This window comes from Petromyzon marinus, chromosome 47 (assembly GCF_048934315.1).
Source record: "Petromyzon marinus isolate PM22_M1 ecotype Great Lakes invasive population chromosome 47, UKy_Petmar_22M1.pri1.0, whole genome shotgun sequence".
Lineage (NCBI taxonomy): Eukaryota > Metazoa > Chordata > Hyperoartia > Petromyzontiformes > Petromyzontidae > Petromyzon > Petromyzon marinus.
This window is the reverse complement of record NC_133713.1, coordinates 3,807,024-3,833,530: the sequence shown is the minus strand read 5'-3', so window position 1 is coordinate 3,833,530 and position 26,507 is coordinate 3,807,024. Positions and strand designations below refer to the sequence as shown.

Here is a 26,507-nt window from a genome sequence, read left to right as displayed (position 1 = left end):
GGGAATATCGCCACACCGAATGCATGAAGTAACAGGGTGAGGTGCCTCATTTGCGGCTTGCCACTCGTTCATCATCGCGCGCCACGCAGCCGCTCCGTCTCATCACGAAGCTTTCTTCAGTTCTCTGAGCTCCGCGCAATTCCGCAAAAGGGGCAAACAATCTTTAAAGAATCCCTCTAAAAGTAAACACGAACTATTTCTTTTTTTACTTTACCAGGTAAGGCCCACTGAGCTAAATAGCTCGTTTTCAGAAGCGACCTGGTCACAAACGATAGCTCAACGAAGTGGCTTATCGCGTGGAAATGTATTGCAGCCAAATACTGCAAACGCGTGATGCTGATTCTACATGCGGAGGGAAAACCCGGAGGACCCAGAGAAAAATCCACGCAACCACGGGGAGAGAGACACGCAAACTCCAAATATACAACAGGTGTCAGATCGGGATCGAATCCACGATCTCCTGTATACCAGGCGAGGTAGTTATCATCTCCTAGCCACCGTGATGATGATTATTAAAGAGACACACGCAAACTCCAAATATACAACAGGTGTCAGATCGGGATGGAACCCACGATCTCCTGTATACCAGGCGAGGTAGTTAACATCTCCTAGCCACCGTGATGATGATTATGAGAGAGGGAGACACGCAAACTCCAAATATACAACAGGCATTGTCGGGGTCGTGATCGAACCCACGATCTCCTGTGTACCAGGCGAGGTAGTTAACATCTCCTAGCCACCGTGATGATGATTACGAGAGAGAGAGCGAGAGACACGCAAACTCCAAATATACAACAGGCATTGTCGGGGTCGTGATCGAACCCACGATATCCTGTGTACCAGGCGAGGTAGTTATCATCTCCTAGCCACCGTGATGATGATTATGAGAGAGAGAGAGACGTAAACTCCAAATATACAACAGGCATTGTCGGGGTCGTGATCGAACCCACGATCACCTGTGTACCAGGCGAGGTAGTTAACATCTCCTAGCCGCCGTGGCGCCCATCGAAGACGGTAACGACGGAGCGGGAGCGCCGAGACGGACTGGCGGAGGGACGAGAGGCTCAGGCACGCGGCCATTCCCACCGCGCACGGCGCGCGTACCCTCGCATCCCTGCGTGGCAGCCCGGAGCTCCGCGTGGTGAGGGAAGCTCAGTGCCGCGGGTGCCGCTGCTTAAGGGCAAGACGCGAAACTCCACGAGCCCGAAGCCTTCTAACAGACCGAGCCGCCGCCTCCCCCCCACCCTCCAGATTCTCGCGACGTCTCCACGACGTTGGCACGCGGGGCCTCGCCGGCGACCCGGAGTTGGAACGAAGCCGTACAGGCGGACGGGACGCGGGGAGAGGCACCGCGGAATGAAACTTGTAGCTCACGGCCACCCTCGTCCAATCGCATCTGTTTCACGCACGATGGCACCGCAGCTGGCGCTGGGTTTCCGAGGCCCCCCCCCCCCCCCAGGGCCCCGGCACTTGATTAATGCAGCTGTGACCTTTCCGCCAGCTGCTCTGTCTGTCCGCCCCATTGCCGTTTTGACAAATAATAAATAAATGATGCCCGCGCCACACTTTTAAACGCGGGCTGCACGTCACCCCGTCGCCGCCGCCTCCGCCTAATCTCCACACAAATGTCAGACAAGATTTTATATCAGGCAATCATCCCTGGCGCATTACCTCATCATTATTTTAGCACCGCGAGTCACGGCGAGCGCGCCCGGGGGGGGGGGGGGTGGGGGGGGTGGGGCCGCCGCGCCGGGGCTGATTTTTCGTCACCTCGTCACCGACGTTCGAGTTCACCTCGAAGCCGACCAAGGTCAAAAGTACTGCTCGGTAAATGGAAGCCCCCTCGTAATTTATCCCTTCAGATGTCGGTCCCCGTTTGGCGAGACCACGGCCGACGCAGGGGGGGGCGGGGGGGGGCGGGGGGGGGGGCGGGGGGAACTCCCTCGGCGAGATTCCTCAGTCACCGTTGTCGCGCCAACAGCAGCAGTTGACTGCTCAGCAGCAGCAGCGGCGGCGGCGGTGGTGGTGGTGGTGGAGTTGCCGCTGCCACCGCACGAATTATTATCTTTTTTCTGGAATATTTGCTGGTTTGTCCCAGGATGTTTCTGTTGCGTGCCGTCGCTTTAAGATGTTTTCTCTGTTCATATTTTGTTTGTTGCGGTTGCACCCGACTCAAGAGCCGCATGGCTCACAGGGCTATACCTAATAAATGAAACTTGAAATTGAACACGATTTGAGTTTATGATATACATTATATAGATGTACACACTGTGTGTTCAACGATTGCCGTGCTTGTTTGCCCAGGAAAGGCTTTAGCGAGTCCAGAGCCTCTTTTTCAGGAGGGTTGCCTGCCAGGTGTTTGCTGCAGGGGGCGATGTAGCTACCCCGTGTCATCTCAAGTGAGTCATTTTCAGTGCAATTAGAATCTATCGTCGGGAAGTTCGGCCAATACCAGTTGCGTCGTGCATGCGTGTGTTTATTTAGGCCGGGCTCCAGCCTCGTGATCGTCGAGCCGAGCGAATCTGTGGCCTCCGGGGGTGGGGTGGGTGGAGGGGGGGGCAAGGCTTCGAGTCGCTCCTCCACAGCAGATGTCACAGACACCACGGAATCATCACTCCAGGTGCCGGGAACATTTGGTGATTTACTCAAACCAGAGCAATTAATTTAGAAACGAAGATCAGTTTGGAAAAAAAATGATAGGTCGGATGACGATGCGCACGGCCTGCCACGTGATGTATTCCATTAACGCACAGGATAATCACGCACGCCGCGTCTTCTAAGATTTGTAGGATAACTGCTTGTTGGACGCGGTGAATACGTTTGAAGGAGGAATAATATTATATCCAATCAGAGCAGAGCGCCACGGTACAATCAGCGCCAGCCGAGGCCGAACGCGGAGAGGCGGCTCGTGACTGGAGGGCGATCGAGCAGCAACTGGAGCTGCCCGCGCGCGGGTCAGCCCAGCCGGGCCGAGTTCATTCGCGCGGCCATTGCACTGGAAACAACCCCATCGCTCGTGACAAATCCTCGACTCCTCCACTTGAACCCGACGCGGCGTTGGAGGGCGGGGGGGGGGGGGCGATGAGGAGTCCCGGATGCCAAATCGGCATCGCGCCGCTGAATCCGCACGCGCTCGGAGCCGAGCTGCGCCGCAGAGGAGGGGTCCGCGCGACGACCCCTCTCCCGCTTTGTTCTCGCTCGCCGGTGCCGTTCGAGACTTCGTTATCTGGCGGCGCGGGCGAGATCCGGGATGGCGCGATATTCGGGGCCACGCAGCGCGTGCCGCTGATAGTGCCCTTACACGGTAATTAAACGGAGAGGTTCCCCCACGAGATGAAATTATTCCTGTGGTCGGAGCACACGCGCTGGCGACGTCGGCCCCTTTGCCGCCGTCTCCGGCATTGGGAGAAATCAATTTTGGATTGAGATGTTCCGAGCAACCAATTAAACGTGAAAAAAAATTGAAATCGCGCAAGCGCCGCCCGACAAGACATTCTTACAGGGAAAACTCTGAGAGGTAAAATAAAACATTGATTTCGGTTAAATAAAAACGGGGCACAATGTTGCCACGGGGGGCAATCATGGCTGACAATTTGTGTCGCGTTTTCCAGCAATCATTTCGCAAATAAGCACCAATTAGGAGTGGAGAGCGGACCCAGCCACCGGCCTAAATCCCACAGCTTGAACCCCACATTCTGAACCCCACAGCCCGAACCTCATATCCCGAACCCCACAGCCAGAACGCCACAGCCTGAACGCCATAGTTCGAGCCCCGCAACCCGAGCCCCACAGCCCAAACTCCACAGGCCACAGCCCACAAGCCAAAAGCCTATATCCCATATGCTATTGTGCAAACACTACTTTGTGAACCCTATTATCCAGACCCTTCATCTCAGACCCTAGACCCTGAACTCTACAACCAGAAATCAGAGTTCGTATCTTTCTCCTCCTAGCGGCACGGGTCCTGACTGGAGAGGTGCCACTGCTGCTGCTGCTGCCCGCGGAGTCGGGGAGACTAAATGCGAAGCCACGCGCGGAACCGCGGGCATCAGCTGTCAAGCACCATCACGGGAAAAATAAACCCACGAGAGAACAGCGAGCACCTCATTAAAAGCGCAATCTCGGCACGCACTCCCATCGTTCCAGGACCGCGGACGGAACCGCGCATGCGGGCACACGGAGACACGGAGGAGTGCTCCCCGAGCCGGGCCCCCGTGTGCCCCCCGCCAGCCCCCCTCCACCTCGTGCTCTCTCCGTGACTTGCCATCGTCCCCCCCCCACGAGAAAAAAAAAACACCCGGCTCCACGGACGGAGAGCGGGGTAAACGGTGACCGAACATTCCGGCCACCGAAGGGAGGAGCCCCCCCCCCCCCACCCCACCCCACCCCCCCCCCCCCACACTCACGAACGAGCGGGCGAGCGGATCTTTACGATGGCCGGCGCTCTCTTTTCAAAAGTAGGTCTTTGTGCGGAGACGTAACGACGTTATTAATCAGGCGCTTTAATCGCCCGCTGGTGAGGCCGACCCCTGCGCGAGAGACAGGCATTCGGCTAAAGGGAGCTGCCCCGACTGAGAGAGCAAAGCAAAGCGATATAATTCATCACCGCCGGACCATTTCCACAAAAAAGAAGTTTGGGCCGAGTTGTTTAAAAATAATAATAATTAAAAGAATCGCCGACATAGCGATTTCTTGACCTCTTGTCTTATTTGTAACGGAGGGAGAGATTATATGAGAGTTGAGAGAGCGAGTGAGTGGATGTGTGAGTGGGTGTGTGAGTGAGTGAGACAGAGAAGAGACAAGGACACGGGGCAGTGTGACAGGGAGCTGAGGCAGAAGTCACGGCCGAGGAAAAGTGATTGAGATGGAGAAAAGATGACGACCGCCCTTCAGCGAGCCAGGGCCAGGCGTGACAGCTGGCGCCTGTGATGCAGTGCTTACAGCTAAAGGGTTCGTGGATCACAGAGCGACTTGCGAAACCTGCCGGGCTGCGAGGTAACCGGGAGACGTCAGTACAGAAAGTGGGCCCTTGACCCAATCTGCGTGGACCCTTTTGAGTGAAATCCCCATCGCCCGTGTGGGTTTTCTCCGGCTACTCCGATTTCCTCAAACACGCAAAAGCAATTAAACCAAGCGTCCCAATGGAGGCTCCCCACTTAACCGCGATCTCTACACGCAGCGATGCGTTCCAGCGTGCACGAGCGGTGGGGCAGGGTGGCAGCACAGCGGTCGCACTCGCGCCTCACAGCAAGGAGGTCTTGGGGTTCCATTCCCGACACGGGCGCCTCTCTCTGTGGGGGGGGGGGGGGGGGTGTTTGTATGTTCACTCTCCCCCTGTTCTGCGTGGGTTTCCTCCGGGTCCGCCACTTCCCTCCAATAGTTAAACAAGCACAGTGGAACTGGTATCGGCCAAACACATCCAAGTGACTTTTGTTTAACACACAAAACCATCAGTGACCCACCACCCCCCCCCCCCCCCCCCCAGTGCTGGATTTCCCCGGCCTTGCGATTGCACTACAATGAGCACTGGATCTGGGCAACTCTCCCTGAACGCGGTGTTCCAGGAAGAGGTGGGGGGAGGGGGGAGAAGGAGGACACGGGGACGGTGCCGGGGAGATTGGCGCACGGCAAACGCCGGCGGCGAGTTGGCGGCTCTGACGAGGAGGCCGAGATCGCGCGCGCCGCCGCGTGAGCTCCGTCACCCTGGACACCGCCTGCCGGCGAGATCAGACCAGGCACGCCACATCACCATAGAGAGAGAGGGCATCACCTGTGACTAATAGCCACATCACCATAGAGAGAGAGAGAGAGGGGCATCACCTCTGACCTCTAGCCACATCACCACAGAGAGAGGGAATCACCTCTGACTTATAGCCACATCACCATAGAGAGAGAGAGAGAGGGCATCACCTCTGACCTCTAGCCACATCACCACAGAGAGAGAGGGCATCACCTCTGACTTATAGCCACATCACCATAGAGAGAGAGAGAGGGCATCACCTCTGACCTCTAGCCACATCACCACAGAGAGAGAGGGCATCACCTCTGACTTATAGCCCACATCACCATAGAGAGAGAGAGAGGGCATCACCTCTGACCCTCTAGCCACATCACCATAGAGAGAGAAGGCATCACCTCTGACTTATAGCCACATCACCATAGAGAGAGAGGGCATCACCTCTGACCTCTAGCCACAGCACCATAGAGAGAGAGGGCATCACCTCTGACTTATAGCCACAGCACCATAGAGAGAGAGGGCATCACCTCTGACTTATAACCACAGCACCATAAAGAGAGAGGGGATCACCTCTGACCTCCAGCCACAGCACTATAGAGAGAGAGGGCATCACTTTTGACTTATAGCCACAGCACCATAGAGAGAGAGAGGGGATCACCTCTGACCTCTAGCCACAGCACCATAGAGAGAGAGGGCATCACCTCTGACCTCTAGCCACAGCACCATAGAGAGAGAGGACATTACCTCTGACCTCTAGCCACATCACCATAAGAGAAAGAGGGCATCACCTCTGACCTCTAGCCACAGCACCATAGAGAGAGAGAGAGGGCATCACCTCTGACTTGTAGCCACAGCACCATAGAGAGAGAGAGAGAGAGGGCATCACCTCTGACCTCTAGCCACAGCACCATAGAGAGAGAGGGAGAGAGGGCATCACCTCTGACTTGTAGCCACAGCACCATAGAGAGAGAGAGAGAGGGCATCACCTCTGACCTCTAGCCACATCACCATAGAGAGAGAGGGCATCACCTCTGACCTCTAGCCACATCACCATAGAGAGAGAGGGCATCACCTCTGACCTCTAGCCACAGCACCATAGAGAGAGGTTATCACCTCTGACCTCTAGCCACATCACCATAGAGAAAGAGGGCATCACCTTTGACCTCTATTCACATCACCATAGAGAGAGATTATCACCTCTGACCTCTAGCCACATCACCATAGAGAGAAAGGGCATCACCTCTGACCTACCTACAGCCACCATAGAGAGAGGACATCACCTCTGACCTCAGCCACATCACCATAGAGAGAGAGGGCATCACCTCTGACTTATAGCCACATCACCATAGAGAGAGAGGGCATCACCTCTGACCTCTAGCCACATCACCATAGAGAGAGGTTATCACCTCTGACCTCTAGCCACATCACTATAGAGAGAGAGGGCATCACCTCTGACCTCTATCCACATCACCATAGAGAGAGGTTATCATCTCTGACCTATAGCCACAGCACCATAGAGAGAGAGAGAGGGCATCAACTCTGACCTCTAACCAACAAGAAGAAACATCACGTCCGCCACACCACCGTCTGAACCCAGACGGCGCTCCCCCGGGTAATCCCAGAGCCCCCGCCTCTCCAGGAGCTGCCCTTCGTCCGCGTGGCTCCGTCCAATGCTGACGCTCATCCTCCACGGTGGAGGTGCGACGCTCGCTGATGAAATCAAACGTTCGCTCTCATTACACGCCGAGCACGGCCACCGTTGGCGCGCCGCGCTCCGCAGATGGCTCGGTCATGGCTCACATCTGCTCTCGCTTGCTTCGCGATCCCCTCTCTAATCCGCAGGTGATCGAGGTGCTAAGCACGCCCCACGGAAGAGAAAGCGCCGGGGATTAGAGAAACGGCGCTAATCACTCACGCAATGCCGCCTCTGGCGTGTCGGAGCAGCGGCCTCCCCGGAGCCGTGCCCCCAGCGACGCTCCGCGCCGAGACACTCCGCACGGCACTCCGCGCTCGCCCGCTCCATCTCTCTCAGGGATGTACGTCTCAGGGATCCCGGCACCGGCGTGGAGGCGGAGCGCGGAGCCTGCTGGCGTCCTCACAACGACGTCATTTCCCTCCCCAATATTTTCTGCGTCTATTGTAGAGAGATGAATCATTCATTCTCAAACAAATAATTATTTTTAATCCGGAGCTTTCATAATTTAGGCAAGTTGATTGAAAGCCAAATTTAAGGTTACGTGCTGTCACCGTTGGCCCAGACATCGCCTCTCTGAGTTTTGAGCACCTCGCTAGCCACGGCTTGCTGAGACCTGGGTTCGAATCCAGGACCCTCAGCGTTACTAGCCCATTGCGCTGACCCTCTGAGCCATTTAAAATGACGTCGGCTCTTCCTGTTTCCAGGTACAAGCTTTCCTCGTTAGTTGCCCGAGGACGGGTTAACCCGCAGGCGGATTGCCCCGTGCTGGCGAACCGCACTCTCGTGAACCGCGCTAATCATCGCCTGCTCCTCACTCGTCGTGGGTCAGCAACTCGGAGGCCGCGTGGCCGCAACACGCGGTGGATGAGTAAACACCGAGAGGTGATCACGACAGGGCGCGCGATCTGGGCCTTCAACCCCCCCCCCCCCCGCCGTAGGTTGACGATGGCGGCAGCGTCGCTGTAGCCGAATTCACTCGTGCCTCGTTATTTATCCGCGCTCTCGTTTAAACTGGGACACATCGACCCCCCCCACCTCCTAACGCCAGATGATCGAGGGTTGAGTGCCGAGTTTAATTGCACTGATTGCACGAAACAATTTCACACGCCGCCTACACGACCTACAAAATTACAACAAAGCCAGCCGGGGCTTCACAGCAAAAATACACTTTGTTAAAATATAACAACAAGGCGTTAAAAAATCCTTCTACGCTCCCAAGACCATGTCTTAAGAGCCCAGTGCCAAAGACGCAACCTGGAGTTTAGTTCTGTCGGGTCGCCCATTGGCCATCGCCCTGGTGACTTGCCACGGCACGCACGCCTCGCTCGCCCTGGCCGGAGAGCACATGGGCAGCGCCGCATCACGGGCGGCGTGTGGCTCCACCCTGCTCGCTCTCCACGTCCACCTCGCTCGCTCTCCACGTCCACCCCGCTCGCTCTCCACGTCCACCCCGCTCGCCCTCCACGTCCACCCCGCTCGCTCTCCACGTCCACCCCGCTCGCTCTCCACGTCCACCCCGCTCGCTCTCCACGTCGACCCCGCTCGCTCTCCACGTCCACCCCGCACGCTCTCCACGTCCACCCCAATCACTCTCTCTGCGTCCACCGCGCAAGTTCCGCGGTGAGGATGCACACCGAGCTACATCGTCGCAATGCTGTCGTCATCATCACGAGTTGCGACCCAACGGAGCGCCTCCAAGTTCTCAAACTCCTTCCCAGGTCTCCCAACCACTGCAGGTCCCAGTCTCACGCTCGCCTCCTACACCGGCTCTGGCATCCACAGGCGGGTCTCTCTTACCGACACATTCCCCAGGTCTACAGATCACCAACGCTCAATCTCCCGCTCACGAAATCGCCCTCGTCTCCCACTCACACAAAAAGCGACCCAGGTTATTACCCTGCCAGCTTCCAAAACTCTCGATCTCCCAAGTCTCCACTCACCGCTCTAACTGCTCAATTCAGGTGATGCATTTGGAAACTTAACTCAAAAACTTCCCCCGCCACCTTCCCCTCCCACCGCGGTCCCAGATCGCAATGTTCCCGAGACCGTTCCCTGCAACGCGACCGCGGTGTGAATACCACCAAGAGCGTGGCGGGCGCACGAGTGACAAACTGGCAGCGTCATCACCGGGCCTCAACAGCGGCGTGAACAACACCCGGAGATGACTCATTACAGCTGCCGCAATCGAAGTGCGAGAACGTCGCTCCGCGGCTTGTGCCCCGCGCGCCTTTTACGCGCGCCGCCTAACGAGAGCGACCCGCGCCTCCGTGCCGTTTGGGTCGCGCGGGGCGTGAGCGCCATCGTAGGCGATCATTGCGACTCGCGCACCCGCGAAGCTCCCCGTGACGGGAGGAGGAGGATGAGGAGGAGCAGCGGGGCCCTCCGTGTGACCGCGGTGACGGCACAGTGACTGATCCCACCCCCCCCCCCCCTCTTAAGATATTCCGTTGTGGCTCGTGCTGTAATTCTGCGGCTACAGGAGGCCATGCCTGTGAAATCGAGCGCCTTTGAATTAATTCCGCCGCACGTTTAAATTAAAGTCATCTTCTGAAGTTTCCCTCTCGTGGCAAGATTTAATTTCTGGAACGAGACTGCATTTGGGCATAAATCTTCGCTCATTTGCTGCAGGCCTCCCCAGCCCACGGGCGTTCGTCTCGCCGAGACGAAGACGACGGATCAGGCGGCCGCCAGACGCGGCCTTCACACACGCCTCGTCGGTTCGTGTAGCCCCCCCCATCCCCTCATTTGTCACCCCCCTTCCACCTCATCCCCTCATCTGCCCCCCCCTCCACCCCATCCCCTCATCTGTCCCCCCTCCACCCCATCCCCTCATCTGCCCCCCCCTCACCCCATCCCCTCATCTGCCCCCCTCCACCCCATCCCCTCATCTGCCCCCCCCCTCCATCCCATCCCCTCATCTGTCCCCCCCTTCCACCTCATCGCCTCATCTGCCCCCCCCTCCACCCCATCCCCTCATCTGCCCCCCCCTCCACTCCATCCCCTCATCTGCCCCCCCTCCACCCCATCGCCTCATCTGCCCCCCCCTCCACCCATCCCCTCATCTGTCCCCCCCCTCCACCCCACCCCCTCCCAGCCCTCTCTCCGTCACGGCACAATCGCGGCACCCGATCGTCGCGATCTTTCGTTGCATCCACCGATTGTAGCGCACTCCACAAAACCGTTGGCCTGTTTTTACAGCTCCCACGCCCCCACACACACACACGGAGCGAGTAAACACCCAGACACTCGCTCGGAATACAAATGACGCCTACTCGCTGTGGTGTGGTGGTGGTGGGGGGGGTTGGTGGAGCGCAGCGCAGCGCCCACGCCGCTCGCCGACGTTAGCGGCCACGGCCGCGCGTGTGTGGCAACAAACAAAACCCCCCAAAACACCGCAGAACTCTCGTCCCAAAGCAACGCCGCCGTCCCTCCAGGCGCCCGTGACCGCAGCTCATTGCCTTGTGGCGTCATCGCCACCGGGGTTCTCAGACGTGAGGAGCGCACGCTGGGCCGGCGGACAAACGCAACGCTGTTGCATCTGCAAGAAGCTGGCTCCGCGCCAGAAGAGAAAAGCGACTGCGCTATTTACATAGCGAGTGCGCGCGTGCGTGCGTGCGTGCGCGTGTGTATCTGAGGACTCAGAGTGCTTTCCAGCTCACTTGAGTGTACAGCGGTGCCCGCCTCCTACCTACAGCGCTCAGACTCTCGTGGAAATTCCACATTCCTATGACATGAGCAAGATAACAAAAGATATATCGCTGCCACCCCTGCCGACTTCCCACAGAGTGGTTACGCATTTCAATGACGCCAAAGGAATGAAGGGCTGAGACGAACCTTGACCGGGGATTGAACTTCCAACCTTCTGATTGTGAACGGCGCGCTCCCACCCGAGGCACCGTGCGTGTGGCCATTCACCGATCCACCGCCTCACCCAGAATGCTTGCTTCACGTTTGGCGTGTAAGAATATATCTATTTTGTATCGACTAAGCAAACACTCCGCAAACGATACGTTGGTTTGAACGAATGGGGCAGACGATATTGCAGAAAACAAAAGCACAGGAAAATTTACAAACGAGACGGTAAGAAGATGACCCACTCGTTCTTGCCATGAACCGTCACTGGGTTTCATTTCAGCCGGGGCTGTCTTAAGATGACAACCCTGAAAATATTTCCACAACCAGCCCACCACATTCAGTATTCCTCCCGCTACGGCTGTGGATATTATTCCCGTGTCGTCTGCTCCAGTCTGCCAGAGACCCGGAGACTGCTCAGTGAGAACTGAAGCTCTTCTTGGTTGTGAGCTCTGCAACATTCCGAGTGAGAACAAACGGGCCGGAAGACTCACGGTCGTTTGAAATAAGATTGATTGATGAGCGTCTTCAAACTCGGTGAGAGCCCTTCGCATTGACCGCAAAGACGTCTAGTTGAGTGGATGAGCGCGCGGGGCCTTCGAGAGGGCGCAACAGGGCCAAGAAGGGACGGACGGTGGCCGTGGTCGAGACTCACGGCGGAGTGGCAGCCGAAGGAGGAAACGCGCGCGAGAGGGGGTCCACCGTGGAGATGGAGCGACGAGGTCGGCTCCTGCGCACGAGCTACGAGGATTGTGCTGATCCGGAAACGAATTAGCTGTGCGAAATCGAGAGCTGATCGTGAAAAGTCAATGGATCGCTGGGGGGAGGGGGGGGGGGGTTAAATTAATTCTCCCAGCCTGAACACACGCACACACGCATGCACACAAAGACAAAGCTCTCCCGTGTAGCTTCAATAGACTTTGGGGCCAGCGCCGGTAGCGAACACCTATGAAAGCCAGCAGGGCACATGAGGGAGTGGGTGGCCGGCACCACGCCCGGCCGCCTTTGTCTCCGCAGTGGCGATGTTTACACATCGCACTAGGTACTAATTTACGGCTGAGTCGACCTAGGGGAGGCCCGGGACTGATTCAGATAATCGTCACTGGTGTTGGCCGTGAGCGGGAATCGAACTTGAGCCGCGGGGTTCGTAGCGCAGCACGCTAACCACTACACTACTGCTCAAACATGCACGCACGCACACACACACGCACCCACACGCACACACGCACGCACACACCCACACGCACACACGCACACACATGCACACACACGCACCAATCCACACGCACACACACGCACCCACACGCACACACGTACCCACACGCACACACGCACCCACAAGCACACATACGCACACACACGCACCGACACGCACACACACACGCACCCACCCACACGCACACACACATGCACACACACGCACGCACACGCATAGCTGTGTCATGACATTGCCACCATCATCATCGTTTATCCAGGGAAGCCTCAATGAGTCTCAGGACTTCCATTAGAGATCCGCTTGCGATGCTTCACCGATTCCGTTGTGAGTGTTCGCGTGTGGAGAGTGGAGTCCCGGTGCCTTGAGGAATCCCACGCGAATAAGGGAAGAACAGGCAAGTTCCACACAGATGGCTATGCGCCTACTTCATCTACTGCCTCCTCGTGACCTCACATGACTGCAGGCTAATTCCTCTTACACTTACTGGTTCCGGATTTGTATTATCCACCAACCCCCCCCCCCCGCCCTCCCCACCTTAAGCCACTGCATTGCGCGCGTGAACAACCCACAGCTCGTGTGACAAAACCGCGTGCCACACGTCCGTTTCTCGCGTGCCAAAACGCATTCGCCCTCATCGGCCTGGTCGCCAGGGTGTTTACAGCAGCGTCCAGTCAAGCATTTTCGACATCCCGGTTCTCATCAGCAGCGCAGTCAGGCCTATCAAAACAAATGTCGCTGCGTGATTAGAGTTCTCTTTCCAATAATATACTGGTCAACCGGCAGTATATATTTTTTATTAAACGGGCCTGACTGCTGATGAGACCCAACAGTTTAGAACCCCGTCCAGAGTTTGGCAGCTTTCAACGAATCTTACTGCAAAACATTTGTCCGCGAGGCCGATGAGCCGATGGTCTGAATAAGATTTGTTTGCCATGCGGAGAGATGGACTTTGTTGTACGTGTTTATTTATTTAATTGAACGCCCATAATGCTCCATGACAGCGCGTAATGAGCTGTGAGCAATATCGTAAAATTGCCGCTTTGTGCCAACGGGTCCCGTAGCTTAAGCGAACAGCAAATGCACGTACGCATGCCCACACCACACGGCGCGTACACGCACCTCGTACGCACACACGAGGTGCGTGATCACAATCAGCGGCAAGGAGAGAGGAGGAGGGAGGGGGAGTCGGGGGAGGCAACAGGGGCCCTGCGCAGGGCGGTATGGGGTGAAGGGTCAACACTCGACCTAGAACGAGAGGAGACAGCTCGAAACGAGACGCTCAAAACGAGACGCTCCAAACGAGATGCTCCAAACGAGACGCTCTAAACGAAACGCTCCAAACGGGACGCTCGAAACGAGATGCTCCAAACAAGATGCTCTAAACAAGATGCCCTAAAACGAAACGCTCCAAACGGGACGGTCCAAACGGGACGCTCCAAACGAGATGCTCCAAACGAGATGCTCCCTAACGAGACGCTTTAAACGAGACGCTCTAAACGAGATGCTCTAAACGAGATGCTCTAAACGAGACGCTCTAAACGTGATGCTCCAAACGAGATGCTCCAAACGAGATGCTCCAAACGAGATGCTCCAAACGAGATGCTCTAAACGAGACGCTCTAAACGAGATGCTCCAAATGAGACGCTCTAAAAGAAGACGCTCCAAACGAGACACTCCAAACGAGACGCTCCAAACGAGATGCTCCAAACGAGACGCTTTAAACGAGACACTCCAAACGAGACGCTCCAAACAAGACGTTTCAAACGAGACGCTCTTTGCGAGATGTTCTTAATTACATGCTCCAAACGAGACGCTCTACGCAAGATGCTCCAAACGAGACGCTCCAAACGAGACGTTTCAAACGAGACGATCTACGCTCCATACGAGACGCTCTACACGAGACATTTGAAACGAGACGCTCTACGCGAGATGCTCTAAATTACACGCTCCAAACGAGACGCTCTACACGAGACGTATCAAACGATAAGCTCTACGCAAGATGCTCCAAACGAGACGCTCCAAATGAGACGTTTCAAACGATACGCTGTACACGAGGCGCTCCAAACGAGATGCTCCAAACGAGAAGCTCCAAACGAGACACTCTAAACGAGACGCAATCGGGGACGGTGAACCCTGGCTGAGTCTTCGTGCCGAGGCCACGGATGGGGTCGGGACGCCCCCACAACCTCCCCCTGCCACGAGGGTGCCGCGCGGTTACAAACGTAAGCGGCGCTTTCCCGCAAATGTCGTTTAATTTGCCCTGATGATATTTACACCCAGAATGCTCGCTATATTGTGTTCCAATTTTGTTTTGCAATCATCTGAAGCACAATACCGGGCGTATTTTATATTTTACGGCGCATATTTCTCAGAATGTGAATAATAATACAAACAATAAATATAAAAAACTACTAACGTCAGCCGACATTTCTCTGAGCGGGCCTTCAGGGAAATTATCTTTAGCTTCATTTAGATCACGTTGCATTAAAGTTCTGTAAATCACGGCGCACGGGGTGCGTGGCGGTTCCATTAGCCCCGTGCGGGGGCAGTTCACGCCGGGGGGCCACGGGGCCACGGGGCCACGGGGCCATGCGAGGGACCCCCCCCCACTCTACTCGCCAAGGCATTGTTCCCCCAAAGGCCACACATGGCACCCACGCGATTGTCGGAAGGCCGCCGTGGTTCCACAATCGGGTTGCCAGCAAGACATGGAGGGGGAAAGGGAATCTCCCACAATACCTGGAGAGGGGTGAACGGCACGCAACTCGGCACAAACGCTGAATGTTTCACGTCCCGAGGTTGAAGACCAGGACAGGCGGTAATCCCTACTGCACATCAAGGCCACGCCAGTCTCGCAATGCCACAACGACTCCACCAGACCGCCCGGGGGACACCGAGACCCCACCGGCTCATATTTTCCTCGAGAACGCTGGCGTCCGTAAGCCGCCTACGTTTCCCGCACGGTCGACCACGTGCGGTGCGAAGGATAGTTCAACACGTACCATGCGAAGGCCACAGCGATGCCCAGACGGCGATGCCAGCGCGTTCACCGAGACCACGGCTACCCAGGGGTGTCCCCAGACCGCGCTGACGTCTCCAATCAAACCATGTTGGGCATCCCAGGTCACGCAGGTTCCTCGGGGGTCACGCGGACCGCCTCGCAGTGTGCCACGGCGAGGCGAGCCAGGGCACCCCCCCACCCCAACCTCTCGTACGCGCGGCCGCTCATCGATTTGAGCGCGGGCCCAAATGAGAGCACTGGCGCAGAGGAGCGGCGCGGCGGAGTCGGCGGGAGGTTTGACGCACGCGCCGAGGCCGAGCTGACAGCAGCACGGCCGCACGGGGACCACTTAGAGGAGCCGCTGCAGCTCGCGCGGCCGCAAGGCGCACGGCCCCCTCGCCTCAATCGGCGCTACCCTCCGCCTTACCCGAGCCTCCACCGGCCAGCCCCGCCAGCATCGCTCCCTCGCTCACGCGCTCTGCTGCGGTGGGCAAATAACGCTGGCGGGGGGCGGGGGGGTCTCGATAGAGAGTGCAGCTGTGCGGTGTGCAAAGTCCCCTCGTTCATCCAGGGAAGCCGCTCGCTAAGTCTCAAGACTCTTTGTCAACAGTCCCGCGAAGTTTTCGCAGTGGGAGGGGGGGGGGGGGGAGATGCTGCTGGTACTGCTGCGTGTAATCCCAATTGAGTAATTAGCAGGTAATCGTTCAGCATTGAGATGGAGGAAACCACCATGTAGATCAGGGGGAGATCGTATAAACTCGACACAGATAGGCGCCCAAATTGAACCCCAGGGTTTCTCGCTGTGGGGCGCGAGTGTCACCGATGCGTCGCTGCTGCTGCTGTACGGTGAAGGATCTCAGCTCAGCCTGCTATTGCAGGCTGATGCGTCGCTGCTGCTGCTGCTATTGCAGGCTGAGCCAGGGAATGAGAATGAAGGATACACCGCCACCAACTCGTGTCGAGCACCGGTGGTGAGGCCGGGGTGAGGCCGTGGTGAGGTCGGGGTGAGGCACTGGTTAGATTGGGGTGAGGTCGGGGTGGGTCTGGGGTGAGGCCGAGGTGAAGCTGGGGTGGGTCTGGGGTGAGGCCGGGGTGAGGTCGGGGTGGGTCTGGGGTGAGGCCGAGGTGAAGCTGGGGTGAGGCCGGGGTGAGGCCGTGGTGAGGTCGGGGTGGGTCTGGGGTGAGGCCGAGGTGAAGCTGGGGTGGGTCTGGGGTGAGGCCGGGGTGAGGTCGGGGTGGGTCTGGGGTGAGGCCGAGGTGAAGCTGGGGTGAGGCCGGGGTGAGGCCGTGGTGAGGTCGGGGTGGGTCTGGGGAGAGGCCGATTTCTCTCCTCAGCTCTCCATGGAGCGTTCAGTTCCATGCGCTATCGGGTCAGAGTCGTAACGTTCGCGTTGTTCAACACAGAGCCAAGCAAGAGTTTTAAAACAACAACAACCACCACCACCACCCATGAACAGCGACTGCTGCGCCCTCCTCCTGGGGGTACGCGCGGCGCGTGCACCGCAATGAGCGAACGCCTCGGGACGAGGAAGGCGATGTTCGCGTTGAGTTTTTCATTTTTAAAAAGGCATTTTACTCCAAATTAAATAACTCTTGCCAAGTCAGTCCCCGAAGTGTGCAATCGCTTCCTCGAGATACAATAAAAGTGTACTGCCTAAACAACAGTGGCACGACGATGTTGTTTAATCTGAATATTTCTCTTGTGCTCGAAGCTCTGGAGTAACACAAAATCATCACCGGGGTCGTTGTGGAGAAGATAAATAAGGAAGATAATAAGGAAGATAAATAACGAAGATAAATAACGAAGATAAATAACGCAATAACCGCACAGTGCCTCCCTCGCACATCCTTCGCTCCACGTGCACAAAAAACACAAAAGTATTTCTGATGCATCTCACAAGCCACGCGGCCTTCCTTCTAGGAGTGTAGAAACACGTCAGCAGCGTGAACTCTGGGCCGGTTTCGACACTCAGTGTCTCATCAGCAGGGTCAGGCATCGCTGCATTCAACGTCAGTGTGCCGTGCCGGCCTTATTCCGGTGTCGAGATGTTAACTATCTCGCCCGGTATGCAGGAGGTCGTGGGTTCCATCCCGACCCTGACACCTGCTGTATATTTGGAGTTTGCGTGTCTCTCTCCCCGTGGTCGCGTGTATTTTTCTCCAGGTCCTCTGGTTTTTCCCTCCACATTTAGAAGCACGCGTTTAGAGTATTTGGCTGCTATAAATTTCCACGTGATAAGCGACTTCGTTGAGCTATCATTTGTGGCCAGGTTGCTTCTGAAAAGGAGCTCGACAGCTCAGTGGGCCTTACCTGATAAAGTTACTTTAAAAAAATTGCTTAATTTATTAGGTGCTCGCTAACAGCACTTTCCCCAACAGCCTATTGTAGGCTATACGGGGGGGGGGGGGGGGGGGCTTTGTCTTTGTCTCTGGGTGCGATGCACGCACGCACTCGTTGGCCGCGGGACACCTCTGCTGGGATTGACGGCCACGATGCCGTTGTTTCGTCTCGTTGTGACGTATCGTCGCTCTTGTGTTTGTTTGCCAATCTGGTTTGCATTGTCATAGTTGTTGACGCGATTACACGGCGGAAATCGTTATCGAGGTCTGACACGCGTTAGCCCCATGCGTGTATCCCCCTAATGGGCGCCACGGTGGCTATGAGATGTTAACCACATCGCCTGGTATGCAGGAGGACACGGGTTCGATCCCGGCACGCGTATTTGGCTGCTATATATTTTCACGTGATAAGCCACTTCGTTGAGCTATTATTTGTGGCCAGGTCACTTCTGAAAGATAGCTACATAGCTCAGTGGGGCCTTACCTGGTAAAATACAAAATAGTTTTAATAATCTTTGAGTCTTTATTATTTTGTGTTATTTTCTTTGAACCTATCTACGTTACTTTACCGAAAGACCCAAAGAATATGAATTCCTGCAGCCACGAAAGCTTTAAGTCAAGATAGTTTTAATGTTGACTTAAAACTTTCGTGACTGCAGAAATTCATATTATTTGGTTCTTTCGGCAAAGTCACAAAGATAGAAAAAAATAAGACAATTTTTTAAAAATTGTAAAAACCAAAAACTCACGACGTTTCGATCGCAACACAAGCAGTCGTCATCAGGCGGAGAAAAAGGGGGGGACGACCGCTTGTGTTGCAATCGAAACGTCATGAGATTTTGGTTTTTATTCATTCTTTACATTTTATTATTTTAATTATTTTTATTTTATTATCTTCAATGTACGTGACCTTACCGAAAGAACCAAAGAATATAGTTTTAATAGTTTTTAGAGTATTACTTAGTATCCAGGAGAGCCACACTGAGTCGTAGGGATATTTTCAGGAGCGTCCTGCTGCTGCTACAAATGAGGAGGAAACCGGAGCACCCGGTAAAAAAAAAAACCGCACGCTTTGTGAGAGGGGGAAACACTCTATCCTCCACGTGCTGGTGAAAAAAAGATGGCGATTAGTCCAGTTGCTCTACTGCCTTCTCGTGGCGAGCCAGGGTACGGCTCCTCCTCGACGCCTAGGGGAAGGGATTTTCACACCATCTGTGTGGTGATCCACCAACCCGAGCTGCTGCCTCCACAGCTGGATCACAGGAAGACCACGTGCTGCAGCAGCGTCGCCACTGCGGCCCGACTCACGTAGCGCGGTTTGAATTGATGACTCAGCTGCTTCACAGTTACTCGTCAAATAACCCCCCCACCCCCAACCAAACCCCTCCAGTGACACAGGTGACATCGCTGCAACTAAACTCACACTTTCAATGTACAGAGGCAAAGATCACCCGTATAGCCTTAACGTACTGTTGGGGAAAGTGATATTAGCGAGCACATTTAGGCCGGCACCACGCCCGACCCCCTTTGTCTTCCCAGTGACGATGTTTTTACACACCGCAACAAGGTACTCATTTGAGGCTGAGTCTACCTAAGGGATGCCCAGGGCCGGTTCAGACAATCGTCACTGGTGTTGGCCGTGAGCGGGAATCGAACTGGGGTCCCTGGGTTCATAGCGCAGCGTAGCGCTAACCGCTACACTACCGCTCCCCGCACTCTCAATGTACCCGCTATTGGCCACAAACATCCCAATGCCGAAACGTCACTCGAAAACCGCTCAATTAGGATCACACACAGTAGCAGCAGTATTGTACCCCGACTGCGAACAATGTAGCAGGACCCTCCTGAAACAGAACCTTGAGGCTCCCACCGCTCATTCACGGCATGAGCCCCCCAGGAATCGGCGCAGCAAACCCATCTGGAGTGTACCCCCCCCCTTCCCCCCTTAGGGGGTTTGTGTAAGGAGCAGCGCAAGTTAAGGGGGACATATAACATCTAATTATTATATAACCAGCCACTCAGCGTACATCTCCCTCCCATATCTCTCTCCTATTCCCTCTCACCCTCCCTCTCTCCCAGCCTCTCACTCTATCTCTCTTATTCTCGTTGACCCTCTCACCCTCTCTTCTCTGCAGCTCTCACCCTCCAACTCATCCTCTCAAATCTCCCTCCATCCCACCCTCTCCTTTCTCTCTGCTATTCCCTTTGACCCCCTCCCTCTCTCCTCTGCCTCCATTCCTCTCACCCTCTCTCCATCCTTCCCTCGACCCTATCCCACTCTCTCCCTCTCAATTGCTCTCTCCACTCTTTCCCTGTCACCGCCTCTCCTCCCTCTCTCTCTGTGTTCTCTACCTCTCTCCCACCCTATCCCCTGACCCCCCCTCCCTGCCTGCTCTCCCTCCCGCCCCATCACTGCCTCCTGCCCCCCCCCCCCCCCTTAGCCTCCGATCCGAGTTGCGCCGCTGGGCGCCTGGCGCAGTGAGCGCCGGGGCAGCGATTCGTCCGCATTCAGCATCGCCCCATCCGTCCAGTGGCGCTCACGCGAGCTTCTCTCTCCTCTCGCTTTGATCTCCACCGACTCCACTTCTCACGCGCTGCTTCTCCCTCTCTAGCTCTCATCATCTCTCTACACCCCCCCCCCACGCTCCACTCCCCCGCGTCATCGCTCGCGCTCTCTCCTGGTCGCTTCTCTACTTCCGATACCCGCGCTGAACATTTTCAACGTCAAAACGGCCCAGACCGACTTGTGGAATTCAACCAATGTGCTCAGCAGAGCTCATCAGCGAGCCCACCACCGCAATGCCCAGCTTCCTCGACACACAGCTCATCAGCGAGCCCACCACCACACTGCCCGGCTTCCTCGACACACAGCTCATCAGCGAGCCCACCACCACACTGCCCGGCTTCCTCGACACACAGCTCATCAGCGAGCCCACCACCACACTGCCCGGCTTCCTCAACACACAGCTCATCAGCGAGTCCACCACCACACTTTCCGGTTTCCTCGACACACAGCTCATCAGCGAGCCCACCACCAGGGGGTGGGTGGGTTAAAGACGGGTGGGTGTGTGGGTGGGTAGGTGAGTGAGTGGGTGCGTGAACGGCTGAATGAGTGGGTGGGTTGTTGTGTGAGTGGGTGGGTGAATAAGTTGGTGGGTGCGTGAATGAGGGGGTGGGTGAGTTAAAGAGAGGCTGGGTGAGTGAATGGGTGGGTGAGTGGTTGGATGAGTGGGGGAGTGAGTGCGTGGGTGAGTCGGTGGGTTGTTGGGTGAGTGGGTGGGTGAATGAGTGGGCGAGTGAATGAGTGAGTGTGCGAGTGAATGAATGGGGCACGGGGGTGCCCTTCGCAAGGCACCCCCGACCCCCCTCTCGTCTCCAGGGAGCGACCTCGTAATCCCGTGGAAACCTTCGCGTGAATGCGCCGCTAGCGCCGCGCCACACAAACTCTGCCCGGCCTCGTGAGACACGAGCGAGGAGGGGGGGGGGGGGCTGCGCGAGACTCTCAGAGAGGACCTTGGGCGGGGGGAAGGAAGCGATGGCTGCTTGTGGTAACCTCAATGTCACTGTAACGCAATCTTGGAAGTCAATTGAAGATATATTTTTTTTGGATGACGAACAAAGGTTCATTGGTGGCGCGCGGAAGGGATATCGGCAGCCACTCAGGCACCCACGCGGTCGCCCGTTCAACTCGATCACCCACTCGCACATTCAATTGAGACTTTTGGCCAAATTCTCGCCTGTGTTTCCATGTCCTCGCGTGTCCCCACGTGTCCCAGCGTCCCGCTGCCTGCACCCACATCCCGAGCTCAGCTCTCTGCCGCCCGGCTCCATCAAGAGGTGCCCCGCCGCCAGCCACCCCACCCAGCGGGGGGGACGCGCGGATCACCCCGCTCCGAGCCGGGGAGCCTCGTCACCCGGCCCTCGAATGGCCCAAGATCTGAGCTGAACGAGACGCGCCTCGGCGTGCACCTCTCGTTCATCACAAAATACAAAGATCCCCCGTGTAGCCTTAACAGACTGTTGGGGCAAGTGCTGTTAGCGAGCAGCACTTATGAAAGCCTGAACAGCACTACGTGGCCTTTGTCTCCCCAGTGACGATATTCAAACATCGCACCAAGTACTAATTTGAGGCTGAGTCGACCTAGGGGAGGCCCAGGACCGGTTCAGATAATCGTCACTACCACCACCACCACCGCCACCAACAACGACAACCACAACTACGAACACATCTGCGTAAGTTTTCGATGACAACAAATTTTAGTCCTGAAAAGAACACTGTCGGGAGCCAATGTCCCGAGTTAGGCAGCAATTCCCGTAGCAGATGTGACGTCAGCGCGCGTGCCAGGACGCGCACGTGACTGCTTCATGTGTACAGAGTAACGCCGCCCGTTAACGTAAGGGAATAACGCACGCCCATGGCCGGTGCCACTGCATGGACAGTGCGAAACGCGAATTCCCCAAGAGATTCTCTCATCGACACAAACGCGTGTAGGGAGGGAGGGGTCGGGGGGGGGGCGCGTGGCTCGCGAGTCAGAGCCCTGAGCCGGCACTGCTGCGATCCTGAGCCTGAACCCGGGTTCAAGCCTCCCAGCCGGGGGCTGAACCTAAGCCAGTCGACCGCCATCAGCCCGATCATCTCAATGACTGCACACACACACACACACAAAAATCCATCGTAATCAATGGGATTTTTTCGAATAAATTTGGCACGCAAAAAAATTCCGGCTCTGAGAAAACGACCACGCATCGGATCGGCCGATGCGCTCGATAAGCCACACGCGTGGAGAGAGAAGCCGCCTGAAGTGACGTCACAAGCAGTTGCGTGACATCACCTCGCCGTTCTCTGTCACAGAGTTGATACACTGCTCGCTGTTAGCTGCAGCATTACAATCACAAGTGGATTCGTCTCCTGGCAATTGGGTGGTGGAAAGCCAGGATATAATGAGAGGAGCAACACCCAGCATCGCTGCTGCTGCTGCTTTAATTTCTCGAGTGAGGTTTGCCGGCTCGATTTTTGAGAGTTTTCATGTTCACCTTCGTGTCCCTTGACACAGAGATTTGTTTTCCAATGAGCACTTCATCATCATCAGCAGCAGCAGCGGCAGCCGTGATCAATCCACTGCTGAATGAATGCCTCCCCAAACTGTCACCATCTGTCACAATCCCTGCGATGTAACAATCCAACCGGCTCATGGACAGGAGCCGACCTCGTCGCTCCATCTCCGCGGCGGACGAACCTCTCGCGCGCGTTCCCTCCTTGGGCTGCCACTCCGCCGTGAGTCTCGACCACGGCCACCGTCCGTCCCTTCTTGGCCCTGGCGCGCCCTCCCCGAAGGCCCCGCGCGTTCATCCACTCAACTAGACGTCTTCGCGGTCAATGCGAGGGGCTCTCACCGGATTTGAAGACGCTCATCAAGCAATCTGATTTCAAACGACCGCGAGTCTTCCGGCCCGTTTGTTCTCACTCGGAATGTTGCAGAGCTCACAACCAAGAAGAGCTTCAGTTCTCACTGAGCAGCCTCCGTGGTCCTCTGGTAGCCTGGAGGAGTCGACAACGAGCACAGCCGTAGCGAGAGGCTGCACGCTGGGCGTCGTGTACCGGGTGCAGAAATATTTTCTGGTTCGGCGAAATGTATTCCGTGTCAGCAGGCGAAGCCAGGGACGCCCAATTGGCTGCAGTGGTGGCGTTGGCAGTCGGCCACATGGTCACGCCGGTGAGTGGCAGGTGCTTGAGACACACGCGGCGCTCACGGCTGCAGTAGCGGCGGCAGCAGCAGCAGCAGCTGCTGCAGCGTTTAGCCACTGGTTCCCCAGGGGACCATCGCGCCACAGAGCCGCTCGTGACACCGCGACTGTCACTCGGCGTTTGTCAGGCGCGCTCGGTGCGGCGGCGACTCGGCAGCCTCGTCCTGCCAGCGCCTGGCGGGCTGCAGCAGCGCGGTCGCGATGGCGATGCGAGTCGTTGCCCTCTCTCCAGGGACGATGCGACATGGTGCCCATGAGTGGCCGCTCGACACCGCCCTGGGAAACCGCCTTGTGTTGACAAATCTGCTGCCATCGTGGTGACTGCTGCTACTGGCATGACGACTGCCCCTGTGGACTTTGCCCGTGCATTCCTCGGCCTGTGTCGAGCACTCGGTCTCCCAGAGACTGTTTCGTGTCATCGCCACTTTGTTCAACCACCACTAAGCACCACACTGCCGATAACAGCAACACACCCACTCACTCATTCACTCACTCGCACACTCAAGCACTCACTTACCCACCCATCCACTTACGGACTCACTCACTCACCCAGTCAATCACTCACCCAACACTCATACCGAAGGTCGCAACAACACACTCGCTTATCCAACCAATCACCAACTCACTCGCCCAACTCACCCACGCACTGACCCACTCAACACACTGCAGGTCTTTTCGATTTAAAGCTTTCGTGACTGCAATGATTCATCTTCTTTGGTTCTTTCGGTAAAGTCACGTAGAATGAGAATAAAATAATAAATTGATAAAATAAAATATTATTGTGTTATTTTATTTTATCAATTTATTATTTTATTCTCATTATACGTGACTTTACCGAAAGAACCGAAGAAGACACTGCAGGTCACCTCACTTCTCTCTCTGCTTTCCTCACTGGCACCGCTCCACCAAGGAATTCCCTCCAATCGCCTCTTTTCTCCAAGCTCTGTAACTAACCTCGCTCAATTCAACAACGCGTTGCACCCTTATCTGTCACAACTTTAAGAGTGTAGTTTAGTGCTGGCCGCTTGCCATTTTGGGCCTTTGTGAATTAGCTCAGCAACAATAAAAAACACACATCTTTTTTACTAAATATATAACATCCACTGCGACTGGAGACAGCCACCGGGGCGTCCCTGCGCCCAGCGTGTCCCCGTGTCCACAACCCAGCCACCGGGGCCTCCCTGCACCAGCGTGGCCCCGTGTCCACAACCCAGCCACCGGTGCCTCCCTGCACCCAGCGTGGCCCCGTGTCCACAACCCACCCACCGGTGCCTCCCTGCACCCAGCGTGCCCCCGTGTCCACAACCCAGCCACCGGGGCCTCCCTGCACCCAGCGTGTCCCCGTGTCCACAACCCAGCCACCGGTGCCTCCCTGCACCAGCGTGGCCCCGTGTCCACAACCCAGCCACCGGTGCCTCCCTGCACCCAGCGTGGCCCCGTGTCCACAACCCAGCCACCGGTGCCTCCCTGCACCCAGCGTGCCCCCGTGTCCACAACCCAGCCACCGGTGCCTCCCTGCACCAGCGTGGCCCCGTGTCCACAACCCAGCCACCGGTGCCTCCCTGCACCCAGCGTGGCCCCGTGTCCACAACCCAAAACACCGGGGAGGCTCGCCAACGCCACGGGCTCACGGCCGATACCCGGTAGGGCTGAACGATTTGGGGAAAATATCTAATTGCGATTTTTCTGATTTGCGATTATATTTTTTTAAGTCAAGTTTCAGTTCAATAGTCACTATGTAATAGATTTAAAACACGTGATGGAGCATTACCACATGACACATTCACAATATGAACTGCTCTATATATTCTAATGCAAGGATGAGAACTTAAATGATATAAATTGCTTCCATGTATTTATTTAAAAATAATAATTGAAAAAGAACAATCAAACATAGAACATTTGTTAAGTTAAATAAAATAAAAGTTACAATAATAATACAAATGAAACAATTCCAATAAGAAAGTAATATGACTTTTCAAATCGCAAAAGATCGCAACCTTTGCGATTTGCTAATCGCATTTTTCAAATTGCGACTTCGATTTGAAATCGATTCATCGTTCATCCCTAATACACGAGCCCGTGACTTAATTTCACGCAGGTCCATGGCCACATGGAGCACTGGGAAGTGTTTGTTTACAACTATGAGTAAAACGATTTTCATTTTGTTTGCTTTATCCATCGCTGCAAGTATTTGATCTGCACTAATCCGTTGCTAGAGTAGGGGTGGGTTGCATCATTTTCAATTTGGCAACAACGCCGTTTCTAATTATAGCGTCAAGCCCAGCCGCTGTGACACAGCCTGTGGCACTGACAGAAGTGACTGCAGTGGGTGCTTCACGCGTGGTTATTTAACTGCGATTATCGCCACTGCGGTTGCCTTACCCAGGAAAGGCTCGCCCAGTTTCAGCTCGTTTTTCAAGAGCGTCCTGCCAAGTTTTCGCAGTCGGGGGACGATGTTGCCACATGAATCCCAATACCAGTGACATTGTGTGTCTGCGTGTGGCCTTTTTTTGTAAGCATGAGAACGCGGAGGGAACCCGTGCAGAACAGGGGGGGTGGGGGGGGAGAATGCAAACTCCACGCAGAGACGCGCTCGAGTCGGGAATCAAACCCAGGTTAAGAGCCGCATCGCACGTGAACACGGAGCTCCTGGTGATCTTTACACAGAAACAAAGATCCCCCGTATAGCCTTTGCCAGACTGCTCGGGCAAGTGTTGTTAGCGACCACCTATTAAGGCCGGCAAGGCACACGAGGGCGTGGGTGGCCAGTAACTACGCCCAACCGCCTTTGTCTCCCCCAGAGCTGATGTTTACACCCCGCAGCAGGTACTAATTTAAGGCTGAGTCGACCTACCAGAGGGCCCAGCACCCATTCAAATTATTCGCCATCGCTATTGGTGGTCGTGAGACGGAATCA

General features: G+C 55.9%; 1 protein-coding gene across 5 annotated transcripts in view; it reads right to left on the bottom strand.

Annotated features, from left to right (window-relative positions):
• The window catches only part of LOC116952604 (neuroligin-4, X-linked-like), a 275,455-nt gene that overhangs the window by 221,533 nt on the left and 27,415 nt on the right, over window positions 1-26,507 (bottom strand). The gene's annotated exons all lie outside the window — the stretch shown is intronic.